Source organism: Mirounga angustirostris, unplaced genomic scaffold (genome assembly GCF_029215605.1).
Source record: "Mirounga angustirostris isolate CCGP_5_RB_7025 unplaced genomic scaffold, mMirAng1.0.hap1 SCAF_11, whole genome shotgun sequence".
In the NCBI taxonomy this organism is placed as follows: Eukaryota; Metazoa; Chordata; class Mammalia; order Carnivora; family Phocidae; genus Mirounga; species Mirounga angustirostris.
In genome coordinates this window covers 82,966,379-82,994,131 of record NW_026991719.1, presented here as the reverse complement: position 1 = coordinate 82,994,131, position 27,753 = coordinate 82,966,379, and the positions used below count along the sequence as shown (strand labels likewise).

Here is a 27,753-nt window from a genome sequence, read left to right as displayed (position 1 = left end):
CCAGCATTACCTTAATCCCCAAACCAGGCAAAGACCCCATCAAAAAGGAGAATTTCAGACCGATATCCCTGATGAATATGGATTCCAGAATCCTCAACAAAATCCTAGCTAATAGGATCCAACAATACATTAAAAGGATCATCCACCACGACCAAGTGGGATTTATCCCCGGGATGCAAGGGTGGTTCAACATTCGCAAATCAATCAATGTGATAGAACACATTAATAAGAGGAGGGAGAAGAACCATATGGTCCTCTCAATTGATGCAGAAAAAGCATTTGACAAAATACAACATCCTTTCCTGATTAAAACTTTTCAGGGTATAGGGATAGAGGGAACATTCCTCAAGTTCATAAAATCCATCCATGAAAAACTCACAGAGAATATCATCCTCAATGGGGAAAAGCTGAGAGCTTTTCCCTTAAGATCAGGAACACGTCAAGGATGCCCACTCTTGCCACTATTGTTCAACATAGTACTAGAAGTCCTAGTAACAGCAATCAGACAACAAAAAGAAATAAAAGGTATTCAAATTGGCAAAGAAGAAGTCAAACTCTCTCTTTTCACAGATGACATGATACTTTATGTGGAAAACCCAAAAGACTCCACCCCCAAATTACTAGAATTCATCCAGCAATTCAGTAATGTGGCAGAATACAAAATCAATGCACAGAAATCAGTTGCTTTCTTATATACTAACAACGCAACTGTAGAAAGAGAAATTAGAGAAACGATTCCATTTACAATAGCACCAAAAACCGTAAGATACCTCGGAATAAACCTAACCAAAGAGGTAAAGGATCTATACTCTAGGAACTACAAAACACTCATGAAAGAAATTGAAGAAGACACAAAAAGGTGGAAAAATATTCCATGCTCATGGATCAGAAGAATAAACATTGTTAAAATGTCTATGCTACCCAGAGCAATCTATACCTTCAATGCCATCCCGATCAAAATTCCAATGACATTTTTCAAAGTGCTGGAACAAACAATCCTAAAATTTGTATGGAATCAGAAAAGACCCTGAATCACCAAGGAAATGTTGAAAAAGAAAAACAAAGCTGGGGGCATCACGCTGCCCGATTTCAAGCTATATTACAAAGCTGTGATCACCAAGACAGCATGGTACTGGCACAAAAACAGACATATAGACCAATGGAACAGAATAGAGAATCCAGATATGGACCCTCAACTCTATGGTCAAATAATCTTTGACAAAGCAGGAAAAAACATGCAGTGGAAAAAAGACAGTCTCTTCAATAAATGGGGCTGGGAAAATTGGACCGCCATATGCAGAAGAATGAAACTCCACCATTCTCTAATACCATTCACAAAGATAAACTCAAAGTGGATGAAAGACCTCAATGTGAGACAGGAATCCATCAAAATCCTAGAGGAGAACATAGGCAGTAACCTCTTTGACATCGGCCACAGCACCTTCTTTCAAGATACATCTCCAAAAGCTAGTGAAACAAAAGCAAAAATGAACTTTTGGGACTTCATCAAGATAAAAAGCTTCTGCACAGCAAAGGAAACAGTCAACAAAACAAAGAGGCAACCCACAGAATGGGAGAAGATATTTGCAAATGACACTACAGATAAAGGGCTGGTATCCAAGATCTATAAAGAACTTCTCAAACTCAACACCCAAAAAACAAATAATCAAGTCAAAAAGCGGGCAGAAGATATGAAAAGACACTTCTCTGAAGAAGACATACAAATGGCTAACAGACACATGAAAAAATGTTCATCATCATTAGCCATCAGGGAAATTCAAATCAAAACCACACTGAGATACCACCTTACACCAGTTAGAATGGCCAAAATGGACAGGGAAAGAAACAACAAATGTTGGAGAGGTTGTGGAGAAAGGGGAACCCTCTTACACTGTTGGAGGGAATGCAAGTTGGTACAGCCACTTTGGAAAACAGTGTGGAGGTGCCTCAAAAATTTAAAAATAGAGCTACCCTATGGCCCAGCAATTGCACTCCTGGGTATTTACCCCAAAGACACAGATGTAGTGAAAAGAAGGGCCATATGCACCCCAATGTTCATAGCAGCAATGTCCGCAATAGCTAAACTGGAAAGAGCCGAGATGCCCTTCAACAGATGAATGGATAAAGAAGATGTGGTCCATATATACAATGGAATATTACTCAGCCATCAGAAAGGATGAATACCCAACTTTTACATCAACATGGATGGGACTGGAGGAGATTATGCTAAGTGAAATAAGTCAAGCAGAGAAAGTCAATTATCATATGGTTTCACTTATTTGGGGAACATAAGGAATAGCAGGGAGGACATTAGGAGAAGGAAGGGAAAAATGAGGGGGGAATTGGAGGGAGAGATGAACCATGAGAGACTATGGACTCTGAGAGACAAACAGGGTTTTAGAGGGGAGGGGGGAGGGGGGATTGGTTAGCCCGGTGATGGGTATTAAGGAGGGGCACATACTGCATGGAGCACTGGGTGTTATACAAAAACAATGGCTCGTGGATCACCACATCAAAAACTAATGATGTATTGTATGGTGACTAATATAACATAATAAAATTAAAAAAAAAATGTTTATAGCAGCAATGTCCACAATAGCCAACTATAGAAAGAGCTGAGATGCCCTTCAACAGATGAATGGATAAAGAAGATGTGGTCCATATATACAATGGAATATTAGTCAGCCATCAGAAAGGATGAACACCCAAATTTTGCAGCAATATGGATGGAACTGGAGGAGATTATGCTAAGTGAAATAAGTCAAGCAGAGAAAGTTAATTATCATACGGTTTCACTTATTTGTAGAACATAAGGAATAGCATAGAGGACGTTAGGAGAAGGAAGGGAAAAATGAAGGGGGGAAATCGGAGGGGTAGATGAACCATGAGAGACTATGGATTCCGAGAAACAAACAGGGTTTTAGAGGGGAGGGGGTGGGGGGATGTGTTAGCCTGGTGATGGGTATTAAGGAGGGCACGTATTGCATGGAGCACTGGGTGTTATATGCAAACACTGAATCATGGAACACTACATCAAAAACTAATGGTGTACTGTATGGTGACTAACATAAAATAATAATAATAATAGAAAAAAATAAATATGTATGCAGCAAACAAACACAACTCATTTCTATGTTTTGGTTTATATCATCAAAGTACAAAATTTTGCTTTACAAAAGGGAAAAAATATTATTTCAATTGTCACTCCTTGGGAGAGTTTAATAATTCACTTATCATATATTTACTATAATCCTAAATCTGAAGATAATTCTGTGTGGTTTTCTACTTCAGTGCATATCAAATGGATAATTCATGATTCAAAAAAGAATTGAAAATCTATGATTCCCAGATACAAGCTTTCTTCTAGTAGGTATTATATACCAAATATTCAAGAAAGTATTTCCCAAGTATTCATAAATAATGTTCCATATATGCATGTAAAAATAAAAGATAATTCAGAACAATCAATCAATCAATGGCTGAATGTAACAAGCCACATGAAAATAAAATGCAACCTTTATAATTCTTTTCATGTAAAACTACAGGAAATCAAAACTAATCTACTGTCAGAGGAGCTCATACACAACTGCTTTTTTTCAGCTATAGTCACCCATGCCAGACATCATATCCCACACGGGATGTAAGGTGATGGGGTTTCTTTATGACCACTGTCCTTGAATCTGAAATAGTAGCTTCAGAAACCATCAGGACACAGACCCTCAGAAACTACCTCCTTTAGGTCCCTGATGTGAGCTTGACCACCAGCATGAAGAGCTGCACAGGGAGAGACAGATCCAGCACTCACTATGTTTTCCTGGAGTAATTATGTGCCCAGCACCATGCTAGACACTAACTCAGTGTCACTGACACTGCTACAATGGGTCATAGTCCTAACAATCGCATTTTAATGGATTTTCCACCAGAGCTCTTTTTTTTTTTCTCCTTTCCTTATCTATCCCCTAACAATAAAGTTGAAAAGGAATAAGAAGTGTCCTTAATTCATACAGGCATTCATGATCCCACAATAACCACAGGGCCATGGGCTTGCTCCTGTGCATCACTGACTGTTCTCAGTGACCCTGTGGATGAAGCATTCTCATCCCCATTGTACAAAGGGGGACTTGGGGCTCAGAGTCATTACCCATCTTACCTCCCACACCCCTGAATTGGAAGAAAAATAGCTCCAGGACACCCCTGGGGCAGGACCCACAGTCACTGGGGTCAGATGGGACCCCAATGGCTTTCCGTAAGTAACAACCAGGGCACCACGTCCCAAAGTCAGAAAAAGGTGACTTGGAACTGAATCCTGCTGTCTACTTACATCTCAGGGCATTTCAGCCCCCATCACCGAGACCCACTCTCCCAGATGAGTCCCAACTACCTGAAGGCAGACATGCTCTTCTTCCCAGGACATATCTGTCTCTATTAAAAAATCATTAACATCCCACAATGATGTCAGGTTTCTACAGCAATTGCAATGCTCAGGCTGGTCCTTCACACTTGAAATGCCTCCCATCTTGCAGCCATCAGTTGCTGAATCCTGAGAAGCTGCAGCCTCTCAACCACCCAACACCACAGGTTCATTAGCTGCCTGAAGAGCTTTGTCCTAAGATGCAAAAATCAGTGATTTCCCAGGACATGTTAGACACCTCCTGCATCTATTTATCCATTCATCTACTTACCAGGCATTAATACCAAACTCTATACCATCCTTTTAGTTAAGAATCAGACTTCTCCAGAATAGAAACAAGTAAAGTGTGGAAAGGGTGGAGTGGTAAATTCAGATGTTAAATCAAAGAAGAGATAGCTCCTTCCCTTTAAGATTTCAGCCTGCGCAAGTCTCTTATAATTGATGATTTACAAATATGCTTTAATGCTCTGGGCCCCTCTCCACAACTCTCGTGACTCTCCTCTTTACATATACTTTCACCTTTGCACCAAAATTCTAAGAAAAATCTCCATACTCAATTTACATCTCCATGCACCTTCTCTCCAACTTAGTCTTCATGCATTATATAACTAGGCCATGTTCCCCCATGCTTCCATGGAAATTACACTTACCAACTTAACGGCCACTTCTTTATCACATGTACATATCTATAATGTTAAAATGATTGTTCAAAGGATGCAAACAACTATTTCCCCCCAAAGGGAAGGATCTCCTATCCCCAGATCAGAATTCAATTGCTTGGGTAAGACAAGGATTATATTACAATGGGATCAACTACATAAAAGCTAGAGTTGTAAAATACCTTCCATAGAATAGGAGTCAGATAACTGAAGTACTGTGCTTTTCACAAAGGGCTTTCAAATGAAGCACACATTTTCTCTGACATAGCTTATAATTTTGCTTCATTGAATGGATTTTGTAAATATGTTTTATGCATGTTAGCAAGAATTTGCTATCATCATTTCAATAGACTCTGTCATATGTTTTTATTTCTTTTTCAAGGAAATCAATCACGGAATAAAATCATATGAAAGTATAATGTCATTCCAAACTCTGCCATGGCTAAATATATTATCTGAAAGCATTGTCTAACATACCATATTTAGACAATACCATGGTAGTGATATATAATGGCAAAAGTTAGGGAACTCTTTTGCAGTTTCCTGGGTGTTCAGTCAAAATCCATTTTCTACACCAAAGAAATCATGATACTAGACCTTCTTTTGGGATGTAGCCATTTGAAAAAACCTGAGAAAATATGTATACATGAATCCATATTGACAAATATATAAATGTTTGAATTAACAAAAATGGATTCCATGATATAAACTATCTTTAAATAACTCCGAATAATATATGTGGATACCCTGCCTCCATGAGGTGAACCATATCTGACTCCCACCCCTGAGGGCAGAACAGACTTAGTGACTCACTTCAGAGAATAGAATAGGTGAATGGAAAATAGTTACTGTACACTGGAGAAACTAGACAAACACCACCCTAACCCTGTGATGAAGGTCAGCATCTCCAGTGATCAAGTGATGTCACGTGGGTATCATGTCCTCCTAAATATGAAGTGACAGAAGGGCACTTCAACTCTACGGTATTCTTTCTCAAAACCCATAACAGGAGTCCAATCAGAAGAACGACAGACTATGCCTGCACGCCTCAACACTGTCAGGGTTATGAAAACAGTCTGGCAGTTCCTCAAACAGTTCAACAGAGAGTTACTAAATGACTCAACAATTTCACTCCTAGGCACACAGTCAGGAAAAATGAAAACATATGTCTATATAAAAACTAGTATAGGAATGTACATAGCATCGTTATTCATAATAGCCAAAAGCAGAAACAACTCAAATGTCCGCCTATTAATGAATGGGTAAATAAAATGTGGTATATTTGGCCAAAAAAATGAATGAAATACTGATACATTCTACAATATTTGAAACTTAAAAACATTAAGCCAAGAGAAAGACGCTCAATATGCGAAAGACAACATATTGTATGATTCCATTTGTATAAAATGTCCAGAGAAAGCCATCAATACGCTGTACCCAAAGAATTCTATCATTTTCATCCTGACTTCCAGAAAGTTCAGTCTGGTGAGTTTGGGTCAGAGCCCCTCCCTCCCACTTTCCTTCCCAGACATGTTCAAGCTACAGTTCAGAGTTTTGTCACAAGGTGGCATCAAAGTACCACTAACATCAAACTTCTCTGAAGCTTCTGCAAAGAGTAGAAAAATAATAATCTCCCAAAATCCCAGGCATTAAACTTACGAAAAATGACTCTAATTCTGTCTGGAAAAACTGCTAGGTGTAAAAGAATATCGTGAAAACATATACTTTGGTGCCTGCAGATGAAACACCTGGTAGCAGTGGTGCACCTTGGAAGATGGTGGCAGGTATTTCAAGGGTGGTTTAGGGTAGAACAAGGGGTAGGTAACTGAGAGGACAGGGAATCTGAGCAGGATCTGGGAAGCTGTGTCTTTTGTCATGAACAGGGGGTGAAAAGGGGTGGGAGAAGGTCGGGCAGCCTATACGATGTTGGGGTAATGGAGGGAGAATGCCCTATTCCCTGGTAAGGAACATTTGCCCAGTCCACACTGTACATCAGCTGACAGTGATGAGGCAAGAGATAAATCAATACACACGATGTAGTTTGGGGTCAAAAGCAAATGGATCTTCTTTAATATACATATGAATTTTCCAAGCAGAATTGGTATCATAGCTATTTTGTGGTATTTTTTACTCTTCGTAATGCACTCCTTTTCATAAAAAAAGAATAACAAAAATGGAGACAAATGTAATGTCACCTGGTGGTGAGATCCAGGATGGCAGCTCTGAGTCTCAGACCAGGGGGCTCCACACAGGGGAGGGAGGATGGAGATTGGGAGCTTGACCTCATGGGATCAGCCAGCTTTCTGGATTTTCACTTAACTGGAACAATCCCTCTGTATCCATCACTTGCCTAGAATTAAAAAAAAAAAAACAAATTTTCTGGGATGTCTAACCCTGAATTGGAGATCTGATGCTGGTCTTTACTGAGTTTCAACTATAACCAACAGGACCCACTGATGTGCGACTGTCGCCTTCTTTCTTTTTTTTAGGTGAAATTTACATAAAGTTCACCCCCCCCCCCAAAAATAAACTATAACCATGAGTATGTGTAGGAGGTAGTAGAGCCAGAAGGGACATAGAAACACAAGAAACACACACACAGTCAATTCAGTTTTTTAAGAGAAAACAGGATAGTTTAATCTGTAAAGTGAAGTGTTGTTTGTTTTTGATTACAGCATTCAACAGGCAAATTCCATTCACCTCTTGGTACAGAAATGGCACCCTGCCTCTTCCTTGGGATATTGATCCAGATGAAATTATTCCTGGGCAACCCTTAACTTGTATCTACCAGCAATTGTCCCCTCTCATTTCTTATATATGTAAACTGTCTCTTATCCAGAATAACTGGAAAATAAGGTCATCTCTTCTATTGAATATCCATATACAGTAGAGCACCACTGATTTGTCAATGGATTCGATATATTCTGAACTCCAGATCAAGACCTTGCATTATTTAACCTGCCTTTGATAATCCCAAAGGCACTTGAAAATCTGGCATGTTCAGCATCACTGGTTTTTGTACTGGATAGTATTAAGGAATATATAAGGTTTGCTAAGTCTGTGCTGGCTCTGGGTATCCACTCTGAAAAGAGTTTATTTGAATAAGGTCTTGACACGTTTGCTCTGTATGTCATTCTATAGGATCCAAATGAACCAAACAGGGAGCCCCCCTTTGCTTATCCATAATTGCTACATTTTCCACAATAAAAATGCATTATTTGTGTAAAGAAAGCTATAAAAAGAGTGACACGAAGTTAAAGGTAAAATTCAGGGTATTTGGATTCCAAGAAAACAAGAGCTTACTGTGTGGTTAGTAGTCAGGCTGACTACACATAATTTGGTATAATCAACAATGCTTTTACACAGATTGAAATTTTGCTAAGTACTGCATATTATCACTAGCTTCAGTTTTCCCTCTTTCTCTGATTTTCACTACTACAGTCAGACACAAAGAAATTTAGCCATCAAAAATAGCTATTTCCAGGTAACTCACTCCCTCATGCTCCATATTTCCTCTAGTTTCAAACATAAATGGGATCCCAGCTCAGACAAGAATGATCCTTGCTGCACCCCTGCCACTTCATGCATCTTTTTACTCTGAGAGACTCCAGCTCACAAGAAAGTTACAAGGTTAAGGGCTACTTTGAGTTTCTGTCAGCTAATTCTTCCTTGGTTTTCAAAAAGTAAAGGTGTGTGATTCTTTTTATGAACATGTTTTTGAGGTGGAAGTCTTTAGCCATGAGCTCCTCTTCGACATCATCTAGTGCTCACTGAATGTCACACTTGGTTCTTCTCTATTGGCTCCTATTTCAGAAGCTCAGAGTCCACACCTTTCTCTGCTGATCTACTAGAAGAGAGAGTCAGGGGATCAGACAGCACATGGGATAGAGGGGAAACGGAAAGCACATGAAACACAGGGGAAAGGGATGAGCATGTGCTTGCTTATCCCTACTTAGGTCACTGGAAGCTGTGCAGTGATGCTGTGCTTCTTCCCCAGCTCCATCCCACAGCCTCCTCCCACACACAGCAGACACTGAAGCTCTCACATCATGGAAATGTGGGCTCTTCCCTGCTTGCTGCTCCATATCCAAGTATTCTCTCTGGTACTCATGCTATCATGTTCATGTCAGAGGCAGCAGGTTGACAAAATGAAGGAGGCAAAACTGGATTGGGCAACTAACATTTTGAGAGCTTTCTTCTTGCCACATAGTATAGGTTGCTATTTTTAAACTTTTAGTCTTTAAATGTTCAAAGCATTGCTCTGAGGTTGGCAACATTATTTTCTTTCCACAGACTGGGAAATACTCAGGCTCACAAAGCAAAGTACATTCTCAGGGAATTCAAGGGAGGCAACATATGGACACAGAAGCCAATTTGAAGGGGCTAACACTGCCCAATTCTGTGACAATGTGAGCATCAAAATATATAATTATAATGTCAGAGGGTAAATCTTTGAGCAAAATAGGAATCCATGAGTCATACTAAGAAAATAAATATATGAATAAATAAGTAAATGATAGAAGTGAATGGAGAGTGTTATGCTGAGCAAAATAAGTCAATCAGAGAAAGACATGTATCATATGACCTCACTGATATGAGGAATTCTTAATCTCAGGAAACAAACTGAGGGTTGCTGGAGTGGGGGGTGGGGTGGGAGGGATGGGGTGGCTGGGTGATAGACACTGGGGAGGGTATGTGCTATGGTGAGTGCTGTGAATTGTGCAAGACTGTTGAATCACAGATCTGTACCTCTGAAACAAATAATGCAATATATGTTAAGAAAAAAAAGAAGAAGAAGATAGCAGGAGGGGAAGGATGAAGGGGGGGAAATCGGAGGGGGAGACGAACCATGAGAGACGATGGACTCTGAAAAACAAACTGAGGGTTCTAGAGGGGAGGGGGGTGGGAGGATGGGTTAGCCTGGTGATGGGTATTAAAGAGGGCACATTCTGCATGGAGCACTGGGTGTTATGCATAAGCAATGAATCATGGAACACTACATCAAAAACTAATGTTGTAATGTATGGTGATTAACATAACAATAAGAAAATTTTAAAAAAGAAGTGAATGGAAAAGCTCTACCCAACATTTGAATGCTAAATTATTAATCTAGAAAGAATGATAGCATTATAAAAGCAACACTTAACCGCTATTAGAAAAATGAGTGATTCAGGCAAAAATTATAAATGTATTTTCAGATTGTACCAAGTTCCACAGCGGTCACTGAGTCACCATGGTAACCATGCTGGCCAAGGAAAGCTGGGAAAACACAAACAGCAACCATCCTGCTTTATTATAAAATATTTTGAGAGCTTTCTTCTTGTTCTATTCAGTCCTCCACCTGATTGGATGAGGATCATCTACCTTATGGAGGGCTAATTGCTTTTTACAGTTTTTTAAAAAAGATTTTATTTATTTATTTAACAGAGAGAGAGTGGGAGAGTGAGGAGAGGAAGGCTCCCTGCTGAGCAGGGAGCCCAACATGGGGCTCGATCCCAGGACCCTGGGATCATGACCTGAGCTGCAGGCAGACACATAACCGACTGAGCCACCCAGGCGCCCCTAAATAAATAAAATGTTAAAAAAAAAAAAAGAAGACATACCAATGGCCAACAGACAAATGAAAAAATGCTCCACATCACTTGGCATCAGGGAAATACAAATCATAACCACAATGAGATACCACCTCACACCAGTCAGAATGACTAAAATTAACAAGACAGGAAACAACAAATATTGGCAAGGATGTGGAGAAAGGGGAACCCTCTTACACTGTTGGTGGGAATGCAAGCTGGTACAGCCTACTCTGGAAAACAGTATGGAGGGTTCCTTAAAAAGCTAAAAAGTAGAGCTACCCTATGACCCAGCAATTGCATACTAGGTATTTACCCCAAAGACACAAATGTAGTGATCTGAAGGGGCACCTGCACCCCAATGTTTATAGCAACAATGTCCACAATAGACAAACTGTGGAAAGAGCCAAGATGTCCATCAACAGATGAACGGTTAAAGAAGAGTTAGTATATATATACAATGGAATATTACCCAGCCATCAGAAAGGATGAATACCTAGCATTTACATTGACATGGATGGAACTGGAGGATATTATGCTGAGCGAAATAAGTCAATCAGAGAAAGACAATTATCATACAGTTTCACTCATATGTGGAATATAAGAAACAGTGAAGAGGATCATAGGGGAAGGGAGGGAAAACTGAATGGGAAGTCATCAGAGAGGGAGAAAACCCATGAGAGACTCTTAACTATAGGAAACAGAGGGTTGCTGAGGTAGGTGGGGGAAAATAAATAAATAAATAAATAAATAAATGGAAAAACATATTTGATAAAATACTTAATCAAAAGAAATATACAAATTTCAAATAAGGACATGAAATGATGCTGAATATTGCTAGTCATTAGGGAAATGTAATCTCACTACACCCCTCTGTGAATGGCTAAAATAAACAAACTGACCATACCAAGTCCTACAAGGTTGTGGAGGATGGAACTTGCATACGTTGCTGGTGGTAATGAAAAATAGTGCCAACACTTTGAAAAACATTTTGTCAGTTTATTTCAATGTTGATCCTACACCTGCCATATATGATCCAGCTGCTACACTCCAGATGTATCTACCCAAGAGAAAGAAAGCATATGTTCAAGCAAAGATTATACGCAAACGTTCATTGCACCTTTTTTTTAAAATAAGAACAGCAAATTGGAAAAAAAATAATATCCATTACCAGGTGAGTGGATAGATCAAATTGTGGTATACCCACACAATGGAATGTTGGCCAACAATAAAAAAGAAAAAAATACTCATATACGCAACACATGGACAAATGTGGAAATAGCTTGACAGAAAGAGGAATGACAAAAAAAATACACATTTTATGAGTCCATTCACATACAATTATTGGAAAAAATCATAGTAACAGAAGATCAGTGGTTGCCCAAAAATGGGGTAGGGTGATGTAGAGAGGGAGGCTAGAGAGGTAGATGGGGGCATTACAAAGGGGTACAAAGAAACTTTCTGAAGTGATGAATATGTTCCTTATCTTGACTGTAGTATTGGATTCACAAGTGCATATAGATATAAAAGCTTATTAGAGATTATACTTTAAATATGTACAGTGTATTGTATGTCAACCAAACTTTAAGGAAATATTTGACATATATTTACATATTCATAATTTTTTGATACAATTCCATTAGGTGAAAAATTCCCATGATTATATTCTTATAATATTTTTAAAAAGATTTTATGTATTTATTTGACACAGAGAAAGAGCACAAGCAGGGGGAGCAGCAGAGGGAGAGGGAGAAGCAGGCTCTGTGCTGAGCAGGGAGCCCGACACAGGGCTCAATTCCAGGACACTAGGATCATGACCTGAGCCAAAGGCAGACTCTTAACCGATTGAGCCACTCAGGAGCCCCTATTCTTATAGTATTAATAGATTCACACTATGTCTTATCAAATTGGTCCATACTACATATAACCAAAATAGAAACAGTCATTAGCAATGAAATTTACCCAAGTATTTAGAGAAAGTTGATGTCTATTTCCTTCTGAAGTACAGAAATAAAATATTATGTATTAGGAATAATTATGATATTTATAAGTAACTGCTCAGATTATTGAGAGAGGAATAGGCCAAACTCTACTGTAATAAATATTTTTTAAAATATTAAAATCTAGGGATGCCTGGGTGGCTCAGTCAGTTGAGTGTCCAATTCTTGGTTTTGGTTCAGGTCATGATTTCATGGGTCACGAGATTGAGCCCTGAGTTGGGTTTTGCGCTCAGCAGGGAGTCTCCTTGAAGATTCTCTCCCTCTGCCCCTCTCCCCACTAGCGCTCTCTCTCTAAAATAAATAAATAAATCTTTAACAAAAAAAATAAAATATTGGGGCGCTTGGGTGGCTCAGTCGGTTAAGTGTCTGCCTTCGGCTCAGGTCATGATCCCAGGGTCCTGGGATTGAGCCCGGCATCAGGCTCCCTGCTTAGCAGTGAGTCTGTTTCTCTCTCCCCCTCTGCCCCTCTGCCCGCTTGTGCTCTCATAATACATAAACAAAAACTTTAAAAAAATAAAATAAAATAAAATATTAAAATCTAGTCATTGAAATCTTTAACACATGGAAATGTTCTGACTCTTTATTTTTATTTATTTATTTTTAAGATTTTATTTATTTATTTGACAGAGAAAGACACAGCGAGAGAGGGAACACAAGCAGGGGGAGTGGGAGAGGGAGAAGCAGGCCTCCCGCCGAGCAGGGAGCCCGATGCAGGACCCTGGGATCATGACCCGAGCCAAAGGCAGATGCTTAATAACTGAACCACACAGGCGCCCCTGTTCTGACTCTTTAAAGAATCTTTTTATAAATTGGGGGAAAACCATGAGCACTAGGGAAGAATCTATATTACCATGTCAAATTGCTAGGAAAATCTAAAAACTGTAAATTTCAACACCCTTCTAGGAGATACATGTGATTTGCCAATTATTATTTATATGGAAAGAACAATTTAGGTTATTCATTGCAAATGCATATTAAAGACCAATTTCCTTCTACAACTGGACAATTAATTGCTTTTCAGCAAAAAGGAATCCCTAATAGGGGCCTCAAGGGCTACTACACAGCAGTGTAGCTGCTGATGGACTAAAATTCCACCTGTTAAACCTCTTCTCCCATGATGAGATCAAAGTAGCTTCTCTACTTTTAGGCTAGTTTGTGAACTTCACAGGAGCTATTCCACAATATGCTTTTATTCAGATCTTTGAATACCCTTGTGTCAGATGTCGTTTCCCATTAAGGATTTGAAGTGATGGGGTCTTCTGAGGACTGCTGCCCTTGAATCTGGAGTAGAAGCTTCAGCAGCCATCAGGATACAGATCTTCAGAACCTGCCTCCTTCAGGCACCTGATATTAGATGGACCACTGACCAGAAGAGTGGCACAGGGATCAATCCAGCAATTACTATGCTTTACTGGTATAACTATGTGCCCAGCACCATGCTAGGCACTGGGGAAGGACAATGACACTGATACAATTGGGCCCTGATCATAACAACCACATGTTATTATAATGGGCTTCTTACCAGGACCTTTTCTTCTCCTTTGCTCCACTATCGCCTACAAAGTTTTGAAGGAGTAAGAAATGGCCTGAATTCATACAGGCATTCATGATCCTCCAGTAACCACAGGGCCATGGGCTTGCTCATGTGTATCACTGACTGTTCTCAGCAATCCTGTGGGTAAAGCTTTGTCATCCCCATTTGACAGAGGGGGAAGCTGGGGCTCAGAGTCCTTCCCTCTTTTACCTACTGCGCCCATGCCTTTATTTTTTTAACTTTTTTTTTCATTATGTTCAGTTAGCCAACATATAGTACATCATAGGTTTTTGCTGTAGTATTCAATGATTCATTAGTTGCATATAACACCCAGTGCCTTAAGGAGGGCACCCATGCCTTTAGAGGAAAGCATCTCCAGAACAACCCTGGAGCAGGACCCAAAGTCACTGGGACAGGGCAGGACCCCAATTGCTTTACCTATGACACAGCCTGTAACACCCAAGTATTATGGCTGGGACACTGAGCCCCCAAGTGGGAAACAGGCTTGGATCTGGATTGCTTTGCATCCCCATACCCCAGCCACTGAGGTGACCCATGCCCTCAGCTGAGTCCCAAACACCTAAGGTGGGACCTGATCTTCACACCAGGGTATGTTTTGTCTCTACTGAAAAGTCATCACGATGGCCTTAATGACGTTAGGTTTCTATGGCAATCATGAAGCACAGGCAGGATCCCCCACACCAGAAATGTGTCCCCTCAGCAATCCATGCCTTGGTCTTTTGCCAAAAGCAAAACACCTTCACTCTTCAGGCTACCAAGTGAGAAGGCATTGTAATTAGATGCACTAGACTGGGACCCCTGCTATTGGTGGAACTCTGCCCAGGTTAATGGCGCAAAGAATGTCCCTGTCATCTGGAGTTTTGTTTGCTTTGAAGAGACAGTAGGGGCATATTATCAGTACACACACCCCAGGGAGGTATTCTAGGGTTCTTGGAGATGAGCTGGCCCTTGCTGGGTGAAAATATAAAACCAAGGCTTTGGGGACGCCTGGGTGGCTCAGTTGGTTAAGCGACTGCCTTCGGCTCAGGTCATGATCCTGGAGTCCCTGGATCGAGTCCCGCATCGGGCTCCCTGCTCGGCAGGGAGTCTGCTTCTCCCTCTGACCCTCCCCCTTTCATGCTCTCTCTCTCTCTCTCTCATTCTCGCTCTCAAATAAATAAATAAAATCTTTTAAAAAAAAAACAAGGCTTTGGTAAGCAGTTAGTCAGCCATCTGTGGCAGAAAACTAAGGGATTGTCTATAATCATGTGACTGAACCATCTAAACACACACACACACACACGCAAGTCATTTAAGAAGTCTCAGAGTTATTTCAAGGAGGCAGGTCTAAAATATTACAAATCATACTTTTCCATTGTATTTTCCTTATGTTTTTTGCTTTTGTCATGTAGTTTTTAAAATGGAATTAAATACATCACTCTTTCCCTTGTTAAAAAAACAAACAAACAAACAAACAAACAAACACAGAACCAAAATGGTGTTACTGCGACCATGTTCCCAAACGGGGACTTAATAACATAATCTAATTGCAGTTTCAACCTCCCCCAGAAATGTAATCTTAACCAGTCAATCAGGAATTTTCAATCAGTGCTAATTAATCCGACACGTGGGCCCTCTCCATTCTGCCCCCCAACAGTTGAGGCAATCAGTATAAGACCCTTTGCTTTCCACCCTATAGAAAAGCCAACTTGCCTGAAATAACTCTTTTCTTTTGCTAATAGCTTTCCTGCCCCACCTTCCTTCTATAACTACCTTCCATTTTTTTTTACATCTCCTAGGAATGCCCCTCTATTTGTTTGATGGGATGCTGCCAGATTCATGATTCGTTTAATAAAGCCAATTAGATCTTTGCAATTTATTCAGCTTAATTTTTGTTATATCACTCCCCAATTGTTTATGGATTGTTAGTCATAGCTGGAAAAGTTTCCTCTACCACCAGGTTATAGAGGAATTTCACTGGCTGTACTTCCCTGGACAAGAGAGAAAGTTGGATCATAGTGGGGTGTCAAGCATAAGAGGAACAGTTGAGGGGGTGACCGTTTTGTGACAAAGGTACAGAAACCACGTTACTAACTCAGGAGAATTAGATGTTGAGATCAGGGTCCCGGTCTCAGCCTTGTCTTTGAGAACTGTCTCTCTTCTTTCTCCTGTGCATCTGAGTCCAGGCCCCCACAACCAGGAAACAAGGTCTTCAATGAAGCAGAAACTCTATGTCACCCCAGATAGACCCCCTCAGAGGACTAAATGGTAGAGATGAACTTCCTAGGATAAGACAGCCACAAAATCATTTTTGAAACCTACCACACAGGGCGCCTGGGTGGCTAAGTCAGTTAAGCATCTACCTTTGGCTCAGGTCATGATCCCAGGGTCCTAGGATCGAGTCCCACAAGGGGCAGCCTGCTCCGCAGGGAGTCTGCTTCTCCCTCTGCCCCTCCTTCCACTTGTTCTCTCAATCTCTCTCTCTCTTCCTCAAATAAATAAATAAAACCTTTAAAAAAAGAAAGAAAGAAATCTACCATACAACCTGGCCATGGACTAAAGAGAAAGTAAAACTTCTAGTTTGCACCCATGAAAGAATCAAGACTGAAACCACACAAGTGTTACCTTGTCCTTCACTCTCTCTCTGGGAGTGAGGTCTCCTCAAGAGAAGGGAGTAGCCTCTGAGTGCTATTCAAGACAGTGGAGGTCTGGTTTACAAGTGGCTTCAATTTCTGAAGGTACAACTCCCCCCTTCAACTGAATTATTTCCTGTTGAAATGCTGGGTTTCTGGGACTCAGGGTTAAGCTTAGTCAAAAAGTGCTTCGAATGGAGTCTGTTTTAGGACAACCTAAACACCCCATGGGGTGCCCACTAACATCCATCTTTCCACCTGTGAACATTTTCAGTTATCCAGTCTAGATATCAAGACAGGGAAGAGGTGGATGCAGATATGGAATTGGAGTGACAATTTCTGGCACACAGTAGACATCTAATTCACATTTAATAAACATGAGATGTAGATATAGGCATCAGTAGGATATAAAATTATGTATATGTTCTTCCAGTTTTTTTATTCACATGTGAATTTTTCAAAGAGTATTCGATTACAACAGCTATTCTTTCATAATCTGGTTTGAAGAAAACTTTGCGTTACTTTATCTGAAAGTTACATCTTTTCATTAAGAAAAAATAACCTGTAGAAAATGAAATAGATACTTCTACGTAGATGTATGTGACCCTGTTTTTTTATATTCTAAGCAAGTGATACAGAGGGATTGTCCCAGTTAAGTGAAAAATCCAGAAATCTGGATGATCCCATGAAGGCTTAATACATATTCTTTTCAAACTATTCTAAAAAAGAAGAGGAAAGAAATCTTCTAAATTCATTTCATGAGGCCATCATTGCCGTGATACCAGAAGCAGATGAAGATACAAAAAAGGAGAACTACAGGCCAATATCTCTGATGAATGTAGATGCAAAACTCCTCAACAAAACTAGAAAAATGAATCCAATAATACATTTTAAAAAATCATTCACCATGATCAAGTCAGATTTATTCCTGGGATGCAAGGGTAGTTCAATATTTACAAATTAATCAATGTGATACATAACATCAGTAAGAGAAAGGATAAAAACCACATGATCATTTCAAGAGCTGCAGAAAAAGCATTTGACAAAGGACAACATTTATTCATGATAAAAACCCTCAACAAAGCAGTTTAGAGGGAACATACCTCAAAACAATAAAGACCATATGTGAAAAACCCACAGCTAACATCATACTCAATGGGGAAGAATAGAGAACTTTTCCTTTAAGATCAGGAATAAGGCAAGGATATCTTTTCTCGCCACTTTTATTCAACATAGTACTGGAAGTCCTAGCCACAGCAATCAGACAATAAAAATAAACAAAAGACATTCATATTGGTAAGGAAGAAGTAAAACTTTCACTATTTGCAGATGACATGATACTATATATAGAAAACCCTTTAAAGACTCACCAAAAACTACTAGAACTGATAAATGAATTCAGTAAAGTTGCAGGATACAAAATCAATATACAGAAATCTGTTGCATTCATATCTACTATAATGAAGTAGAAGTAAAAGAAATTAAGAAAATAATACCATTTACAATTGCACCAAAAATAATAAAATACCTAAAATAAACTTAACCAAGGAGTGAAGGTCCCGTACTCTGAAAACTATAAAACACTGATGAAAGAAGTTGAAGATGACACAAACAAATCGAAAGATATTCCATGGTCATGCATTGGAAAAACAAATATTGTGAAAATGTCTATACTACCAAAAGCAATGTACACATTTAATGCAATTCCTATCAAATTACCAACAGCATTTCTCACAGAACTAAAACAAATTATCCTAAAAATTTGTATGGAATCAAAAAAGACCCCAAACAGACAAAGCAGTCTTGAAAAAGAAGAATAAAACTAGAGGTATCACAATCCCAGATTTTAAGATACACTACAGAACTGAAGTAATCAAAACAGAATAGTACTGCCACAAAAACACAGATCAACTGGAGAGAACAGAGCCCAGAAATAAAGCCATGATTAGTCAATTACTCTTCGATGAAGGAGGCAAGAATATGCAATGGGAAACAGTCTCTTCAACAAATGGTATTGGGAAAACTGGACAGCAACATGCAAAATAATAAAGCTGGATCACTGTCTTACACCATACACAAAAATAAACTCAAAATGGATTAAAGACGTAAACATGAGACCTGGAACCATAAAAATCCTAGAAGAGACCACAGACAGTAATTTCTCTGACATGGTCATAGCAACATTTTTCTAGGTGTGTCTTCTGAGCCAAGGGAAACAAAAGTAAAAATAAACTATTAGGGCTACACCAAAATGAAAAGCTTCTGCACTGCAAAGGAAACAATCAACAAGACTAAAAGATAACCGATAGAATGGGAGAAGATATTTGCAAATGACATAAGATTAGTGTCCAAAATATATTAAAAAAACTTATACAACTTAACATAAAAAAACACAAATAATCCAATTAACAAATAGGATAGGCAGAAGACATGAAGAGACATTTCTCCAAAGAAGACATACAGATGAACAACACACGCAAGATGCTCAATATCATCCATCAGGGAAATGGAAATCAAAACTACAGGTGTGAGATATCACCTCACACCTGTCAGAATGACTAAAATAAAAAAACACAAGAAATAAGTGTTGGTGAGGATGTGGACAAAAAGGAACCCTAGTGAACTGTTGGTGGGAATGCAAACTGGTGCAGCCACTATGGAAAACAACATGGAGATTCTTCAAAAAGGTAAAAATAGAACTACCCTATGATCCAGTAATCACACTACTGGGTATTTACTCCAAAAATACAAAAGCACTAATTCAAAGGGATATATTCACCCCTATTCTTACTGCTGCATTATTTGCAATAGCCAAGATATGGAATCAACCCAAACGTCCATTGATAGATGAATGGATAAGAAGATATTGCATATATACTCCCTCCCACACACACAATGGAATATTACTCTGCCATAGAAAAGAATAGATCTTCCCATTAGCAACAACATGGATGGACCTAGAGGGCATAATGCTAAGTGAAATAAGTCAGTAGAGAAAGACAAATACCATATGATTACACTCATATGTGGAATTTAAGAAACAAAAAAAACGAACAAAGGAAAAAAGAGGCAAACCAAAAAATAGACTCAACTATAGAAAACACACTAATGGTTACCAGAGGCGAGGTGAGTGGAGGGATGGGTGAAATAGGTGAAAGGTGATTCAGAGTACACTTATCATGATGAGCACTGAATAATATATAGAATTGTTGAATCACTATATTGTACACCTGAAACTAATATCATACTGCATGCTGATTACACTGGAATTAAAATTAAAAACTTAATAGAAAAAAGCATGATAAAGAATCACAACCAAAACTATAAGAATGAGAAGGAAAGAATAGTTAAAGGTAAAGAAGAAATGAATGGGTTAAGAAACAAAATCCCTGTTAAAGCTCAGAGCAGTTAGGATGGAAAGGAAGCAAAAATTAGCATTGTATGTGACGCACCCAATAGCCTTCTGGAACTGGAGGGAGGTTTACCCTTGAACTCTTCCCAACACTCCCTTGAGATTATGGATTGGGTTTTCTGTGTATGTGTATATATACACTCTACACATATACACATCATATATATGTACACTATATATATATAAATTATACACACACATATTATTTATAATACATATTATGAATGTATGTATGCATACATTTTGCTAAATTAGCAAGTTGAAGGATGAGAACATCTACTATGTTTATGTGTAAATGTGTTTGTGTGCATCTGTAAGTAATGAAATCATATAAAACATGATTTGTTTTATTCCCTATGTTTTGTTTAGGGAAGCTCTCATTCAGAATAAAGTAAGAAAGGAATGCATGGAAATGATAATCATGTCATTCTGGATACTGATTATCCTAAGGAGAAAAGGAAACAAGTGTTAAGATTTTCCTACCTGGATTAATTTCATGGCTCACAATATTTTTTAACTGAAATATTTCATAAGTAGCAGAGTTTTAGGGGATAATGTTTTTAATCATAAATATAATCCATACTCATATTAACAAATGTTTAACATGGAGCCAAGTGCAGAGGCAAAAATATCAACACTCAGTGGGTTTAGAGGGAACACACTTCAACATAATAAAGGTCATATATGAAAAACAGAGAGCTGACATCATATTCAGTGGGGAAAAAAATGAGAGCTTCTTCTCTAAGATGAGTAACAAGATAAGGATGTGCATTCCTACCACTTTTATTCAACATAGTACTGGAAATCCTAGCCACACCAGTTAGAGAAGGAAGAGAAATAAAAGGCATCCAAATTGGTAAGGCAGAAATTTAAATGTCACTATTTGCAGATGACACAATACTATAAATAGAAATCTCTAAAGATACCATCAAAAAAACTATTAGAAGAAATAAATGAATTCAGTAAAGTTGCAGGATACAAAATTAATACACAGAAATTGGTTGTGTTTCTATACACTAATAACATAGCAGAAAGTGAAATTAAGAAAACAATCCTATTTACAATTGCACCAAAAAGAATGAAATACCTGGGAATAAACTTAACCAAGGAAATAAAAGACTATACTCTGAAAAATACAAAACATTGTTGAAAGAAATTGAAGACAACACAAATAATCGGAAAGATATTCCATGCTCATGGATTGGAAGAATTAATATTGTTAAAATGTCCATACTACTCAAAGCAATCTACAGATTCAATGCAATCCCTATCAAAATGCCAACAGCATTTTTCACAGAACTAGAACAAATAATCCTAAAATTTGTATGGAACCACAGAAGACCCTGAATAACCAAAGTAATCTTGAGAAAGAACAAAGCTGGAGTTATCACAATCCCAGATTTCAAGATAAAGTATAAAGCTACAGTAACCAAAAATGTATGGTACTTACACAAAAACAGACACATAGATCAACGGAACAGAACAGAGGGTCCAGAAATAAACTCATGCTTACATATGCCAATGGAGGCAAGAATATACAATGGGGAAAAGATAATCTCTTCAATAAATGGTGCTGAAAATACTGGACAACTACAAGCAAAAGAATGAAAATGGACTACTTTCTTATACCATACACAAAAATTAATTCAAAATAGATGAAAGACCTAAATGTAAGACATGGAACCATAATGCCCTTAGGAAAAAAATATGCATAATATCTTTGATATTGGCCTTTAGCAGCATATTTTTAGATATGTCTCCACAGTCAAGGGAAACAAATGCAAAAATAAACTATTGGGCCTACACCAAAATAAAAAGCTTTTGCACAGCCAAGGAAACCATCAATAAAAAGAAAAAGCAACCTATTGAATGGAAGAAGATATTTGCAAATGATTTATCTGATAAGGGGTTAATATCCAAAATATATGAAGAACTTCTATAACTCAACACCAAAAACAAAACAAAATAAATAATCTGATTAAAATGGGCAGAGGACTTAACATTTTTCCAAAGAAGATATACAGATGGCCAACCAACACATGAAAAGATGCTCAGTGTCACTAATCATCAGGAAAATGCAAATCAAAACCACAATGAGATATCACCTTTCACCTGTCAGAATGGTTAGAATAAAAAATACAAGAAATAACAAGTGTTGGCAAGGATGTAGAGAAAAGGGAACCCTCATGCCCTGTTGGTAAGAATGTAAATTGGTGCAGCCACTGTGGAAAACAATACAGATGTTGCTCAAAAAATTAAAAATAGAAATATCATATGATCCAGTAATTCCACTAGGGAATACTTACCCAAAGAAATTGAAAACATTAATTCAAAAATATATATGCAGCTCTACATTTATTTCAGCATCATTTACAATAGCCAAGGTATGGAAGCAACCCAAGTGATAATCCATAGATGACTGGATAAGGAAGATGTGATATATATAAAAAATGGAATATTATTCAGCAATAAGAAAAGAATGGTATCTTTTGCGACAATATGGATGGACCAAGGTGGTGTTATGTTAAGTGAAATAAGTCAAAGAGAGAAAGACAAATACCATATAATTTAACTTATAAGTGGAATCTAAAAAAACAAACAAAAAATTACAATAAACCTATAAATACAGAGAACAAACTGATGGTTGCCAGAGAGGGGCTGGGGGAAGGGCAAAATGAGTAAAGGGGAGTGGGAGATACAGACTTTTAGTTGTGGAATGATTAAGTCACAGAGATGAAAGGTACAGCATAGGGATTACAATGAATGGTATTATAATAGTGTTCTATGGTAACAGATGATAGCTGCACTTGTGGTGAGCATAGCATAATGTATACCTTTGTGCCATCACCATTCTGTATACCTTAAACTAATTTAACATCATGTGTCAACTATACTTTGAGAAAAAATTCAATATTCAGGAATCTCATAATCATCAAAATTAACATTGTACACTTTCATTTTTTTGCTAATGGATGTCTGCACATATACTATATATGCATTACATACACAATTCATGTAACTATTATCATGCCATATGTGCAGATTAGATCCTGTATTTTTGTTGGTTTTGATTTTGCTTTTATCTTAGCTTTTATCAAGTACTAACAAGTAGATGAAGCCTTCTTAAGTGACAAGCGTAAGATATGATTTAACTTTGCCTTTTGACAAACCCTTTACCAGCTGACCAACTCTTATTCTTGATCAATGCATCTGATTGGAAATGTCATACCTGTACCATATGAAATAATGTTATATGTGTGGGTCTGCTCTTGAGCTTTCCATAGAACTCCCTTTATATGTATGTCATCCACTCTATCCAAAATTTATAAAATTATAGGCTCATGGAACACTGTAATACCTGGCAATGTAATCCTCACTCCTACAGTTCATATTCCTGGGCAACCTTTAACTATGTGTCTGCCAGCAACTGTCCTCTCTCCCTTGTCACATAGATATGTAAACACTCTCTTATCCAGAAAACAGGTCTTTTCTTCAATTGAGTATCTATATATAGTACAGCACCATTGATTTGTCAATAACTTTGATATATTCTGAACACCAGATCAAGACTTCACATTATTTAACCTGTCTTTCATGATCCCAAAGGCACTTGAGAACCTGGGAGTGTCTCAGGGTCACTGATTGTCACAGGGTCACTGATTGTCACTTGACAGTATTAAGCAACATAGAGGTTTTGCTAAGTCCATGCGGACTCTGGGTATTCACTCTGAAGACAGCTTATTTGAATAAGGTTTTGACATATTGCTCTGTATGTCATTCTGTAGGTTCAAAATGAACAATACAGGGAGCTTCACTTTGCTCATCCATAGTTGCTATACTTTCAATAATGAAAATGCATTATTTGGGTAAAGAAGTTATAAAAACACTAACAAAAAATTAAAGGTAATATGCAGGGAATTTGGATCTCAATAAAACAAGAGTTTACTGTAGTTAGAAGTAAGGTTGACTGCATATAATTATGAATAATTGACAATACTTTTTCCACAAATTGAAATTTTGCTAAGTTTTGTACATTATCACTGGCTTCGGTTTTTCCCCTTTCTCTCCCCCTTACTGGAGTCACTAGAAGGAAAATTTAAATTAGTTTTTATAATAACTATTGCAGGTAAGTTGCCCTGCACACAGTCCTCATATTTTCTCTAGATTCAAACATAAAGGGGATCCCAGCTCAAACAAGAATGATCCTTGTTGCACATGTGCCAGGTCATACATCCTCCTTTTTATTCTGGGAGGCTCCAGCTCACATGAAACTTACAAAATTAAGCACTACTCTGAACCCAGGAATTCATCAAGGTGGGTGGATTTGTTTGGGAATAAAAGAAAATTTCACAATTAAATTCTAATCACACACAAAAAAATTGAAAGCTACTAAACTATTTCATTTTGGTGACTGATTTTCTGAAGACAACCTGTAGAATGTTCTGTGGAACATTTTACTTCCTAGGATCAATACATTGCCAATCACATCTAAAAGATAATATGGAAATCTAGGCAAATGAATATTGTGATGATGTTTCTACTTGGCAGGGACGCAGTGCCCAGATATTTGATCAAACATTATTCTGGATGCTCCTGTGAGAGTGTTTTTGAATGATATGTATATTACAATAGGTAGATCTTGAGTAAAGCAATTAGCCCTCCTTAGGGTTGGTGGGCCACATCTAATCAGGTGAAGACATGAATAGACCAGAGGGGCCATTTCCCTTTAGTGAGGAGTTCGTCCAGGAGACTGCCTTTGACTTCACTACAACATCAGTATCTCATAGTACTCAGGAAGACTACCTTCACACTCCCAACTGTAACTTTCTTGAGTCTCCAACCAAGTGACCTCTCCCATTAGATTTTGCCAAGGCTCCACACTCTCATGAGTCCATTCCTTAAAATAATTCTCTATCCACATATCAACATCCTATTGGTTCTGTTCCTTTGGAGAACCCTGACTAATACAGGTGTTAAGAAGTTTTAGGTATCTATTCTGTCCTAGAGTAACTTGTGCTTTCACCAAAAAACAATCCCTAATAACATTTGGCTACTGACAGTTCAGTAAAAATTGTAGTAAAAATACAGCCATTGACAACAGCAACAAAAAGTATGAACTATATAGAGATAATCTATGTTGCACACCTAAGTCCACAGGTGTGCAAGGCCTATGCTCTGAACGCTGCAAAATGTTACTGTGAGAAATTAAACAAGGCCTAAATAAATAGAGAAACATACTGTATTCAGGGGTCAGAAGACTCAGTATTGTTAAGGCATTTATTCTCCCCAAACTGATCTGTGGATTCAATGCAATCACTGTAAAAATCCTAGCACAAATTCTTTAAAAGTAACTGACAGTCCTACTCTAAAAGTCATGTGAAAATTCAAAAGACCTAGACTATGAAACTAACTTTGAAAAGGAAGAATAAAGTTGGAGGATAAGCACTACCTTATTTCAAGACTCATTATAAATCCATAGTAATCCATACAGTGTGGTATTGGGATGAAGGTGGAACTGTATATAAAAGGAACAACATGAAGAGTCCACAAATAGACCCACACATATATGGACAAGAGATTTTGACAAAGCTATAAAGGCAATTCAATGGAGAAAAAATAATCTTTTCAACAAATGGTGCTGGGATAAGTGGATCTATATATATACAAACATCAACTGTAATCCTTTATTGCACCATATGCAAAAATCAAATCAAAATAAATCAAAGACCTAATTATAAAAGCTAAAAGTATAAAACTTGTGGAGAACAACACAGGAAACAGTCCTGTGATCCTATGTTAGCTGAAGATTTCCTAGATATGACATCAAAGGCAAAATCAAAACCATGAATGAACAAATTAAAAAACTAAACTCCCTCAAACTAAACACTTTTGTCTTTAAAGACAACGTTTAGAGAATTAAGATAAGCCACTGACCAGGAGAAAATATTTGTAAATCACATATCTGATAAAGGAATTGTACCCAGAATTAAAAATCTCACAAAGGAAAATAAGAAGAAAACAGACACTCCAATAAAAAAGTAGTCAACATATTTGAAAAGATACACCAAAATAGATATGCACATGTCAAACAATTACATGAAAAGATGCTGAATATCATTAGTCATTTAAGAAATGTAATCCTACTACTCCTCTGAGAATGGCTAAAATAAAACACTGACCATACCAAGTCCTGGCAGGGTTGTGGAGAATGGAACTCTCATATACTCACTGTTGGTGGCAACAAAAAATGGTGCAACCACACTGGAAAAAGGCTAAGCACTTTCTTACAATGTTGATTTTATAACTCCTCTGAGTAAATACACCTAAGTATTAAAGAAAGAAACCATATGTCCAAGCAAAAACTTACACCTAAATGTTCATAGCAACTTTATTTATGAGAGCCCCAAATTGGAAATAACCCAAATATGCATGACTAGGTGAATGGAAACACCAAATTGTGGTATATCCACATAATGGAATATAAATCAATGATAAAAAAAAGAAGGAAATTGAGGCGACTGGGTAGGTCAGTCGGTTAAGCATCCAACTCTTGATTTCAGCTCAGGTTATGATCACTGTGCTAAGTGGGGAGTCTGCTTGAGATTCTCTCCTTCTCCCTCTTCCCCTACCTCTGCTCACTCTGTCTAAATAAATAAATAAATAAATAAATAAAATCTTTGAAAAAAGTAAATATTCTTATATGTAACAAATGCATAAATCTAGACATAATTAGGTTGAACAAAAGAAGACTGATAAAAAAGAACACATTGTAGGATTCCATTCACATAAAATTATAAGAAAGGAAAACTTATCCATAGTGACAAAAGATCAGTGGTTGCCTAGGAAGGAGGTAGGGTGACATAGACAGGGACATTGGAGAGAGGCAGATGGCAGCATTACAAAGGGGTTGAAGAAGTTTTTTGAGGTGACTGATATGTTCATTATCTTGGCAGTAGTACTAAATTCATAAGTACATATATATATAAACTGATTAAAGCATATATTTATTAAATATGTGTAGTGCATTGCATGTCAAGCATACCTCATAAAGTATTTGACATATATTTATATATTCCTAATTCTTTGATGCATTTAAATGAATTGTGTGAAAACTTCCCACAATTATGTTCTTATACTATTAACAGAGCCACACTATATCCAATCAAATTGGTCCACACTACATAAACCAAAGAAGAAACATCATTTGCCATGAAATTTATCCCAATTTTTAGAGAAAGTTGGTGTCCACTTCCTTCTGAAGTACTGAAACAATATATATTAGGAAAATAATAATTATATTTAAGAGAACTGGTTAATTTTTGGAAAGAGGTTGAGTATCATTGTAGTAGGGCAAATTCTAGGGTAATAAATATTTTTTAAAATATTAAATTTTAAAGAGATGTGGGAGGTACAGGCTTCTGTTGATGGAATAAGTCATGAAGATGAAAGGTAGAGCATAGGGAATAGAGTCAATGGTATTATAATAGGGCTGTATGGTGACAGATGGTAGCTATACTTATGGTAAGCATAG

General features: G+C 37.8%; 1 long non-coding RNA gene across 1 annotated transcript in view; it reads right to left on the bottom strand.

The window, feature by feature from the left end:
- The window catches only part of LOC123848449 (uncharacterized), a 103,377-nt gene that overhangs the window by 10,553 nt on the left and 65,071 nt on the right, over window positions 1-27,753 (bottom strand). Inside the window, exon 4 of the long non-coding RNA XR_010406222.1 lies at window positions 7,266-7,420. This is a non-coding gene — a long non-coding RNA (uncharacterized LOC123848449). The remainder of the gene's footprint in view (window positions 1-7,265; window positions 7,421-27,753) is intronic.